Genomic DNA, 11,676 nt, shown 5'->3' with positions numbered 1-11,676 from the left:
AGAATAATTAAATTTATGTTTTCATGGAAGACTGCTTGATATCAGGAAATGTGTCATGGTCCAGGAGGTAGGCAGCAGGAGACAAGACAGAAGCATGGGGACCAGAGCAACAGAACCCAAGGCAAGACAAAGTCCAAAGTTGAAGACCAATACAAAGTCCAAATTGCAGTCACAGAGCAGGCCAAGGTCAGGAACCAGAAGTAAGTATCTGGGCAGCTGGAAACAAACCAAGGGTCACAAACCTGGAAGACAGCCACACAGGGAGCAAGTACCTGAGGCACAGTAACAGGCCAGGATATAGGAGCAATATGGGCCCCGCCAACACAGCAGCAAACAAAAACTTGTATTGCTGAGGCAAGTTCTGGAGGAAAGAGCTTGCTTGTAAAGCATGCTCCCCAGGTTTCCCAGCTGGTGCTCATTTGGAGGCTGCCTGCTCCAACGGGCTGGGACCAATCTTGTGAATACTGGGGTGGGCATTCTGGATTTTGCCACCTGATGGCGCCCCAGAGCATTCCAGATCCTGGCACCTTGAATGGCTAGCTGCAGGATGGATTTGATTTAAATCACTAGTGAGTAAAACTAGATTTAAATCATGGTTTTCTACATATATACTAATTCTTGCTGGTATAGTCTTAATATTTACAACTAGATGAAGCTTTGATTTTTAGAATAACAACTTTTCAGATTAGTTCTAGTTATTTCAAAAATTATTTAGTTGGTTATACTATTAGAAACGCTTCATAGATAATTATAAAATTATTGCGAGGTGAACTATCCAGTTTAATAGGTCAGTCATTCATATTTGGACAACTTTTCTGCTGTACTTTAGTGGAAGAAGAAAAATAATCATTACCTTAATAATAACAATTTAGGAGTTTAACTAAAACAATAACATTATAGAATATGTATTGTATTTGCTTCAACATCCATGTTTTTTTAAATATCTTTTAAAAAAAACTTAGACTATTAGCCCAGTCCACACATGGAAAAATTAAAGTACTGTCGTCTGTAGCGCACTCATCTTCATTTCCTGTTTGTTCATAATCTGGAAAAGAAAGCTTTCCTGCTTTCATCAGACCCCAAACGATTTCTCAATTCAGAATGACTGAGTCCAAAAGAAGAGAATATTCTTTCTATGCCAGCAGAAGAGACTACTGCTGTTAAAAGTGAAATCATAACATCAACAGTTTTTAAATCCAAGTGCTTAAGTGATGTCTGGAGTAATTTTCTTTAAAACATCATCAGCAGACATACATTTCTGAAAAATATTATCATTGGCATTGCACATGGATGATTACCGGATACCCATGCCATAGCTAATATCTCTTCCCCAGCACTTAAGATTTAACCCTGGTACCAGATGTTGACAGTATTTGTGAGAAAATGAATTGGAGACAGTGCTTGTCCCTTTGTTTGTTTTTAATGCTTACAATTTGATTATAATTCTGTGTAATTCTGTTCTTAAGTGCTTACTCAGTTCCTTCCAAATTTCAGCAGCATCAGTGATAAAACAGTTATTTTTCTGTATTTTGTGTAAAGCTTTAGGAATGGGTTTCTGAATGCTCAGTGTAACATTCTTAGCATTTCTCTTAAGCCCAATGTTGAGAATTTTGGCCATGACAATGCCATCTGTTTTCTCTCAATTTTATTCATAAACTGTCACCAGAATACGCCAGTTCTTGATACACAGCTCAAAACAGTTCACTACAGAGTTGTAGGAGCATTAGCTCAGTTCCACCCATTGTTTTCAGAGCTTCTGCTGCAAAACGATTGTTACAGAAGTATTTAGCAATGTAGTTTTTATTTCTGGAACACTGAAGTCTTTCACTTGAAGGTGCAGCAAATAAGCACTGCAACCATATGTTATTAGCTTCATATTCCCTTTCTGATCTTCTATTTTTTTTCTCATCTTAGATACATTTGCAGCATTGTCTGTGACCAAACTGCGTACTAGACATTTGAATTTTTGTTCACATGTTACTATAGCTTTTGCTGCCACTTCTTGTAAGTATTCTGCTGCACAGGCATTTCCTCGATTGTTTCTGCAAGGAAGACATTCCCTTTTTCTGTTGTTATACAAGCGCATACAACAGGATCATTGTGGTCTTTTCTCCACCTAGGTTGGCAATAACAATAGGTTAACAATTTTACCTCAAACTGTTGCACATTGTTCCATTTCTCTGCTATGCACTTTATCCAGCAGTGTCCCTGCAACATTTGCTCTGCTGGGTGAGGTGTATCCTGGTCTCAGTAATTGAACCATATTAATGAAGTGTGGCTTTTCAATCAAATGGAAATAAGAGTTTATCATGTCAACCAGCTGAGCATAGGGTTTTGCAACTGGAACATTCAAGGAGCCCTTTCTGATTGATTACATTTGGTTACATTATAACATTACGCCTGTGCAGAGGCATTCAAGTACATTGCATGTTCTTTTGGTTATGCAGTGTAACAGAGAACTAGTTCGGGTTCTGCTGGGAGCTGAAGGGTTAACCCTGGGCATCTCAGCCAGGTGCTACCTCAAGGAAAATCAGGTGCCAGTTGATACCAGTGAGAATGCAAAATGCCCTAAATTACATCCAAGGACAGCCATTTGCACACCCTTTCCACCCTCACCAGGCCAGAGATTGCAGGTCTGGAGGGCAGATGATTTTCACCTGGGTAGTGGCAGGAGATGTCACCCCATGAGTCATCTGTATGATCTAATGAGCTCAAGGCAGGGAGCCAAGGGAGGTTGGGGTTCCTCTTTGAGCAGAAGTTCCCTGTTGCTGCTGGAGGCTCTGTCCAAAAACACTGCTCTGTTCTACGGGAGAAGGCTATGTGGGTATTGCACACTGTGTTAGTGGTAGGAACAGCTAGCTTTGTTATTTTCAGTCCGAGGAGGCCAACTGTCCTGGGGGTCTTGGGGGCGCTGAACAGAGTGGATCCAGTGAAACTGCTGCTCTCCAATGTCCTTGTTCCCTTCCCTATAGCCATGTAGTGTTTGTTGCATGTGTGTAGTGTTTTAAGACCCTCCACCCCTATTTTGTCTATTGACCTTGACCTTTTAATAAACCTGTTTTGTCCCCGGGCTTGGGTTGTCATGTGCCAAATGCAGTGTCTGGCCCCAGAAGTTTGGGGTGAAGAGAAGGAGCATCCCTGCCAGCAGAAATTATGGCCACAAGGTATGCAAGGGATTGAGGAAGGGGCTTAGTTAATTATCCAGTAAGTGGTTCAAACCAAGTCTTATTAGCAGTTACTCTGACCAGCCTGTTCTGTGATCATGCCTGCTGGCCATGTGCTTTCATTCCTTTGTTCTAGGGACCTGGTTTGCCTGGACAATCTGGGCAAACCTCTATGCATTCCACAGTGGTGATCTCACAGTGGTGATCACAGTGGGATTGTTTCCAGAAACCTTTATGTTTATGATGGATTCGCCTAAACAATATAGTCAATGCTTGCTGTTACTATTTATACCATTTCTGCTTATTTTGTATTACTCATTGTATTCACTGTCCAATAAAAGGAATATTTGTTTCAACCCTTTATTTCTTCATAACAATTGTATCAAAATGACAGTAATATGCAGTAATAATATCAAACACAATTTTGCTTAAACATTAAAGTTCCTCCAGGCAGTCTTTAAGATATACGATGAAATCAAAACATTTACCATCTATCTTCATACTCTTCTGATTGTCATGGCAGTGAGGCCCAGAAGGGCAGTGCAGCTGCATCCAATCACTGTTACCCATTTTGTACCACACAGGGAGCACACCTAGCTTGAGGAATGCTGCGAACACAGGTAACTGCTGCTCTTCCTTGACCTCTCAGCAGCCTATGACACTGTCCGGAGAGAAGGACTTCTCAAACTAATTAAGGTTGTAATTAACTGCTCTCCTCCATGCCTTTGACCTGGACCTGCTGACTTGCCCCTAGCCTCTGGCCCATGGGAAGCGCTACACTCAGCTTGAGGTCATGCCTTGGACCCAGCATTCTGCCCTTCCCTGCTGCCACCCACAACCCAGCTGTCACAGTTCCAAGTCTTTACAGAATTTGATAGTAGATATCACAAACTGAACAATGGATTACCACAGGAATCTGTGTTATCCCATACTCTTTTTGATTGGACAGTCATGACATGCCTGGAAAATTAGTTATCTTACAGTCCAAAGAACAAATTTCAGTGAAGCAGAGGATATCTTCTTTCAAGACCTCCAGAAGTTGGATTACTACTTCAAAAAATGGTGTCTTCAACCAAGCCCATCAAAAACAGGAGGAGGCACATTCCATCTCAGCAATAGGCATGCTAACTACCAGCCTATGGGGAAGATTCAGAACCATATTTTACAGTGTAATAACTCCCCAAAGTACCAGGGAGTTACCTTGGACAGATCACTGACCTTCCAACAATACCTGGGAAAAACAGCTGCAAAATTGAAAAACCATAATAACCTATTGAACACACTGGCTGGAACATCCTGGGGTGCTGATGCTAACACCTTGCAAACAATAGCCATGGCCCTAGTTTATTCTACAGTGGAATATGGTGCTAGAGTGTGGCATAATAGTTTTCACATCCGAATGGTTGATGTCCAACCCCACCAGACAATGCGTATCATCACTGGCACATTGTATTCCACACCTGTGCACTGGTTACCAGTACACAGCAGCATTACATCACCCCACATAGGAAGACAACATGCTCTCTCTCAGTTATGATCAAGGATGCTGAGGACAAGTCCCTCCCTATTCCTCAGGACCATCACAAAGCTGAAATCTCATAGGACAGCTTGGAAACAGCCGCTTATTTTACATCTACCCAGTTCAACCCTAAGAACGCCCGGAGAGAAGAATGGTCCAAGTTGCCTTATTATGGCTTGGACATTAGTGTTCCTTCTTCCAGACTTCCTGCCTATAACCTGTCTCTCTCTGTCTGGACAAAATTGAATAGTATTAGATGTAATTCTGGAAGGAGTGCCTCTGCTCTGTATCAATGGGGATGAAAAGGTTCTTCTTTTTGCAACTGTGGTGCCGATGTGCAAACTACCAGGCATATTGTGCAAAAATGCCAAGACTTGTGCTTCCTGGCTCCTTAGAAGCACCAAGCAACACCAGAGGCAATTGCCTGGTTAGCTGAACTAGGCATCCAGTTTTGAGGCTACTGCTGTACCCCTGCAGAGGCTTTGTATATGTTTGTGTGGCTTGTGTGTATATATTTGCTTTTTCTCTGTCATGAACTCATCGTACGCTAAACAGTAATAAATTTAAAAAATCATCACAGCACTTCTCATGATGTTGATTCATTTGGGCCACCAGGGCCTTGCACTTCGTTTCAGTGTTTGCTTTAATCCATAGGTAGAATAACTTCATTCAAATATTCCCAAACTGGGTTTCTTTTACAGCCTGCTGACATTATAGGTCCCTCCCACCGCCCCCGGGAAAGAATAATATGACAAACCTCAGGCACAACCAAAAGGATCCAAAGACTTGTGGAGTATTATGCTCAAAAGGTCCCACTTTCATTTTTGCTGCTTGTCCCTCCCTCCTCATACTTCTTGTGCAAATCTATTCCTTTCCTAACAATCTTCTTCTATTCATTGAATTTATTTTGAAACTTAGCACTTACAGGTGATTCTGTAAGGTCTTTTTCTCAACTCTGTATGTACAACCAAGCATCTGTGATAATGTCTTCTAGATGGAAAATTACCCTGTAATCTTAAAAAAACTTCTGGAAGAGCATGACATTGTTAGTGGATTAATGGAATTCATTTACCAAAAAAGGTTATAATTAAGCTAATCCTTATTTCATGATGAATATCCTTTGGACTATAATGCATCTTAAATAGAGAACAATCTTGGGATAGATTTTTTTCCTCAAAAAACATTTTATCTTAAAAAATCCAATTTAAATTTTAAATATCTGATTTTTTAAATCCTTTTTTTTTTTGGTTTTGTTTTAAAAATCATTTATTTTTATCCAGACTGGCTGGCTGTCCCATATAATGTAACATGACCAAGATAGTATATTGCAGTGGTTAAGAGCATGGGACTGGGACTCAGGCAATCTGGGTTCTAGTCCCCGCTCAGCCATGGAGCCAACTGGGTGACTTTGGGCCAGTCACAGACTCTCAGCCCAACCTACCCCACGGGGTTGTTGTTGTGAGGATAAGATGGAGGAGGAGATGTAAGCTGCCTTGAGCCCTTTGTAGGAAAAAGGCAGGATATAAATCGAAAAAAATAAAAAAATAAAAATGGCCTGATTTCATAAACTCTTTACTTGAACTATTTGTTGTGTTTTTGTTCCTGTCATTTGAGTATTACTGGGGTAAATGTAAGCTAAAGCTTCACAAAAATACCTTGGGGATATAATTATTTTTAGTTGTGTATTCATTTAGGAACAGTATTTATAGGCTGTTCTATAGCAGAATTTTCTGGGCACTTAGCAGCAAGAAACAACAATATAAAATTCATTGATAATGAAATACTGTAAGTAACAAACACAGCTAAAAGAAAGTTTTTTTAAAAGGTTTAATATTAATACAGATTAAAAGATTAAGACAGATTAAATTTCTGGGAAAATAAGGTCTTTCTTGGCACCAAAATGGCAATGTAATAAATGCTAGGCAAATCTCTTTGGGCAGGATTTTCCAGTTACAAGGTGCTACCAGCAAAAGGATCCCTCAGTAAGTAGTCACCTGCTGAAAGTTAGGGGCAGAGGATACGGGACACAAACACATCACACACATCATTATGGCCAGGCTATCCTTTTGTTAAACAGACTGTTGCTAAATACTCCTTTTAGTCCGTGGATGTCTCTTTGCAGGAGCTAATTGTTAGGAGATGGATTCTTTATAAAGAAATGGCTCATGAGAGTCTTGAATGAAAAAGCTATTGATCTTCATAAAAAAACACATCCCTTGCCTCAGCTAGGGGAAGAAGAGCATGCATATAAGGTGTACCAGGTTGGCAGTTTTGGGGACGGGGACCGTGGGAAAGGAAGATAAGGCTGCAGGCAACTTCTAAGTAAATCGGGATAGTGGGGTCCCCCAGGGCTCTGTCCTGGGGCCGATCCTGTTTAATCTTTTCATTAATGACATGGAAGAACGGGTGAACAGTCTGCTGATCAAATTCGCAGACGACACTAAAACTGGAGCAGTGGCCACAACTGAGGAGCAGGTACTCCAGATCCAAAAGGATCTGGACAGACTATGGAAGTGGGCAGGAGACAACAGGATGGTGTTCAATGTGGATAAGTGCAAGTTCTTGCATTTGGGGCATAGGAATACATGTCGTAAGTACAGGTTAGGTGACAAGTGGCTGGAGAGCAGCACTTGTGAAAGGGACCTCGGGGTGCTGGTTGACTGCAGGCTAAACATGAGTCAACAGTGTGATGCGGTGGTCAAGAGGGCGAACGCCACCTTTGGTTGCATAGCCAGAAGTGTGGCTTCTAGATCAAGAGAGGTATTACTACCACTCTACACGACTCTGGTGCGCCCACAATTGGAGTATTGTGCTCAGTTTTGGGCCCCTCATTACAGAAAGGATATAGCCAGGTTGGTGTCAGTGCAGCGTAGGGCCACAAGGTTGGTGGCCGGTTTGCAGGGGATGCCGTATGAGGTGAGACTGAGGGAACTGGGTCTCTTCAGCCTGGAGAAAAGGAGACTCAGAGGGGATAAGTTGGCGACATACAGGTATGTGAGGAGATGTCACATGGAGATGGGTAGAGACCTGTTCTCCCCTGCAGAGGAAGGCAGGACACACTCCAATGGAGCAAAGCTCAGGGAGCCAAGGTTCCGTTTGGATGCCAGGAAGCACTTCCTGACAGTCAGGACCCCGAGGGTGTGGAATGGGCTTCCACGAGAGGTCGTTGAGGCCCCATCGGTGCGGGTGTTCAAGGATAGGCTGGACGTCCACATGGTCGGCATGTCGTGAGCAGAGCCGGCTGGTGCCGGAGGTCAGACTGGATGGCCTGGGAGACCCCTTCTGACTCGCTCTGTTTCTATGTTTCTGTGTTTCCTCTCTCCTCAGGGACTACACCTGAGGTTGCAGCTTTGCATGCACATGTGGTGTTTGCCCTCTATGTTCTATTTGTGTATTTGAATATATTAATAAATAATATTTCCTATGTTACAGAAACACCCTCTCTGTCTCTGTCATGATCCCTTCAGAGGAAAGCAAAATCTGGAGGAAGTGGTCAATGCATAGCTGTATTGTGCCTGAAGAGTGAAAAGATGGCTGCTAAATGGCAAAAGATCCTCTCACAGAAGGAGCTACTTACAGAAAAATAACTTCCTTTCTAGGACATGCCAACTGATGAGATTGTGGGTTATTAAATCTCTATAGTAGCAGAGTCTGACATCACAGATGGTCCACTTGCATATTCCTTCTTGACAGAGACAGACACAGATACCATTTGTTAAAAATCCATGTATAATTCAAGTAATTTAACCACTGCCCAAAGCATACCATTTATGCTGCTGCATTGTACAGACCTCTCCATTATGCATGCTTTACTAATAGTGAATACATAACCATCAGTTTCCAAGAGCAATTTGTTAACAAAAGCTGTGATCGATAGCTTTCTATGAATGAGAGACTCACATCAGGATGTTGTCAGCACTGATGTGCATCCATGCCTTCAGTACATTTTTATGAGAAATTTATTCCAGATGAAAGCAATGCCCCCAGTGACTAGGGCTTTGGCTTGAGATTACTTGTAATTGCAAAGACATCTGGATTGCATCTACCTAAACAGACAACTGCTACTGGGTATGAATGATCATCTGTTGACATGTAAAGCTTCAGCATATCTAGACTGCTTTCACAGAGTATCAGCCAAGCATACTCGGAGATGAAGAGTGTTTCACAGAACAGTGGTACTGAACAGAGATACTTTCAGAGACTGACTGAGTACTGCAGAGCTCTTCTCACCATAGTGACATCTGTTCAAAAGGGATGCAAAATGAAATGCATGCATGCTTGGGCCCATTCCTGTAACCACATCTGCTATGGCTAGATGGGATTTAAAGTACTGAGGTCATGGTGTAAATAAGTGCAAACCAAATGGCTCCACGGGGCTCAAATTTGTTTGCAAAACAAATGGCTCAACACATGTATTTTCCAAACACCTTTATATCATTCAGGAAGGATGGGCATTCATCAGTGCCAGCATATAACAATTCCGTACATAGCATCCCTGTTGTCACTGTGTTTATCAATATAAATGATGCTTTAGAGTTTTGCAAGGAAGAAAATGCAGATTCTTGGCCATACAGAGCTGATCATGAGCTTCTTGCATGGGAATTCCCTCATACTCCTCAGCCCCACTGTGAATTTTAGGGGGGTCTTGATGGGAAATTAGAGGATGAGGGGTTAGTGTACTCAGCTTCCCACCAGCCTAATTACACACCCTTTCTCTGAATTCAATGTATTGGTTCCAATTCAAGGGTATTAGTGATCAAATAATATTTTATAACCTGACATTAAAAAGGAAGACAATCCAGATATTAAAAAGTAGGACTTAAACCACCATGTTGCCATTTCTTTGTATTATTATTGATCTATGTCATTTACTACATTTCTATACTGCCCAATAGCCAATGCTTCCTTGGCAGTTTTAGTCACTGCATGTGCCCTCTTGTAGGCTGTGTCATACCATTCCGCTTCCCCCACCACTGTTTTCCAGCTCCCCAAGCCTACCCCAAAGTGAAGGGTGTGTTTTTAGATGTTATTTCTGATGTTTTTATACTTCTGCAAAGTATGGGGTGACCCCCAACATGCTGACTCTGTACTTTTCTCTTGTTTTTCTGAGGGACTGTTTTGATTACACCACTCTTGCCACTCACCAAATGAATTCAAGTTCAGACAGAGAATTCGTCGCACAACAGTCCCAAAAAGCAAAAAGATATGACGCCAGAAGATGAGCCCCTCAGGTCGGAAGGTGTCCAATATGCTACTGGAGAAGAGCAGAAGGTTAGTACTAGTAGCACCAGAAAGAATGAAGTGACTGCGTCAAAGCCGAAAGGACACTCAGTTGCAGATGTATCTGGTGGTGAAAGGAGAGTCCGATGCTGCAAAGATCTATACTCCATAGGAACATGGAATGTAAGATCCATGAATCAAGGCAAGCTGGATGTGGTCAAACAAGAGATGACAAGACTGAACATCGACATCTTAGGAATCAGTGAACTAAAATGGACAGGAATGGGTGAATTTAATTCAGATGACCATCAGGTATACTACTGCGGGCAAGAATACCTCAGAAGAAATGGAGTAGCCTTCATAGTCAATAAAAGAGTAGGAAAAGCAGTACTGGGATACAATCTTCAAAATGACAGAGTGATCCCAGTTCGAATCCAAGACAAACCATTCAACATCACAGTAGTCCAAGTCTATGCCCCAGCCACTGATACTGAAGAGGCTGAAGTTGACTGGTTCTATGAAGGCCTGCAACATCTTCTGAAATTAACACGAAAAAATGATGTCCTTATCATCACGGGGGATTGTAATGCTAAAGTAGGAAGCCAAAAGATAACCGGAATAACAGGCAAGTTTGGCCTTGGAGTACAAAATGAAGCAGGGCACAGACTGGTAGAATTTTGTCAAGAGAATACGATGGTCATAGCAAACACTCTTTTCCAACAACCCAAGAGATGACTCTCCACAAGGACATCCCCAGATGGTCAACACAAAAATCAGATTGACATGTGCTTCGCAGCCAAAGATACAGTAGAGGTGACAAATAGATTTAAGGAATTAGATCTGATAGACAGAGTGTCTGAAGAACTATGGACGGAGGTTCGCAACATTGTACAAGAGGTAGCAACTAAAACCGTCCCAAAGAAAAAGAAATGCAAGAAAGCAAAATGACTGTCTGAGGAAGCTTTACAAATAGCTGAGGAAAGAAGGGAAGTGAACGGCAAGGGAGAAAAGGAAGGATACACCCAATTGAATGCAGAATTCCAGAGAATAGCTAGAAGAGATAAGAATGCCTTTAAATGAACAGTGCAAAGAAATAGAAGAAAACAATAGAATAGGGAGGACCAGAGATCAAGAAAATTGAAGCTATGAAGGGAACGTTTCATGCAAAGATGAGCATGATAAAGGACCAAAATGGCAGGGACCTAACAGAGGCAGAAGAGATTAAGAAGAGGTGGCAAGATTACACAGAAGAACTATACAAGAAAGAGCTTAATGTCCCTGATAACCACGATGGGGTGGTCACTGACCTCGAACCAGACATCCTGGAATGTGAAGTCAAATGGGCCTTAGGAAGTCTGAGCAACTACAGAGCTAGTGGAGGTGACAGTATTCCAGCTGAGCTATTCAAAATCTTAAAAGACAATGCAATAAAAGTTCTACACTCAATATGCCAGCAAACTTGGAAAACTCAACAGTGGCCACAGGATTGGAAAAGGTCAGTTTACATTCCCATCCCAAAGAAGGGCAATGCCAAAGAATGTTCGAACTACTGCACCATTGCACTCATTTCACATGCTAACAAAGTTATGCTCAAAATCCTACAAGCTAGGCTCCAGCAGTATGTGGACCGAGAACTGCCAGAAGTACAGGCAGGGTTTCGAAGAGGGAGAGGAACTAGAGATCAAATTGCCAACATACACTGGATCATGGAGAAAGCTAGGGAGTTCCAGAAAAACATCTACTTCTGCTTCATTGACTATGCTGAAGCCTTTG

Source organism: Varanus komodoensis, unplaced genomic scaffold (assembly GCF_004798865.1).
Source record: "Varanus komodoensis strain SLA01 unplaced genomic scaffold, ASM479886v1 scaffold11, whole genome shotgun sequence".
Taxonomy (NCBI): Eukaryota; Metazoa; Chordata; class Lepidosauria; order Squamata; family Varanidae; genus Varanus; species Varanus komodoensis.
The sequence above is the reverse complement of the archived record's forward strand: the minus strand, read 5'-3'. Positions refer to the sequence as shown.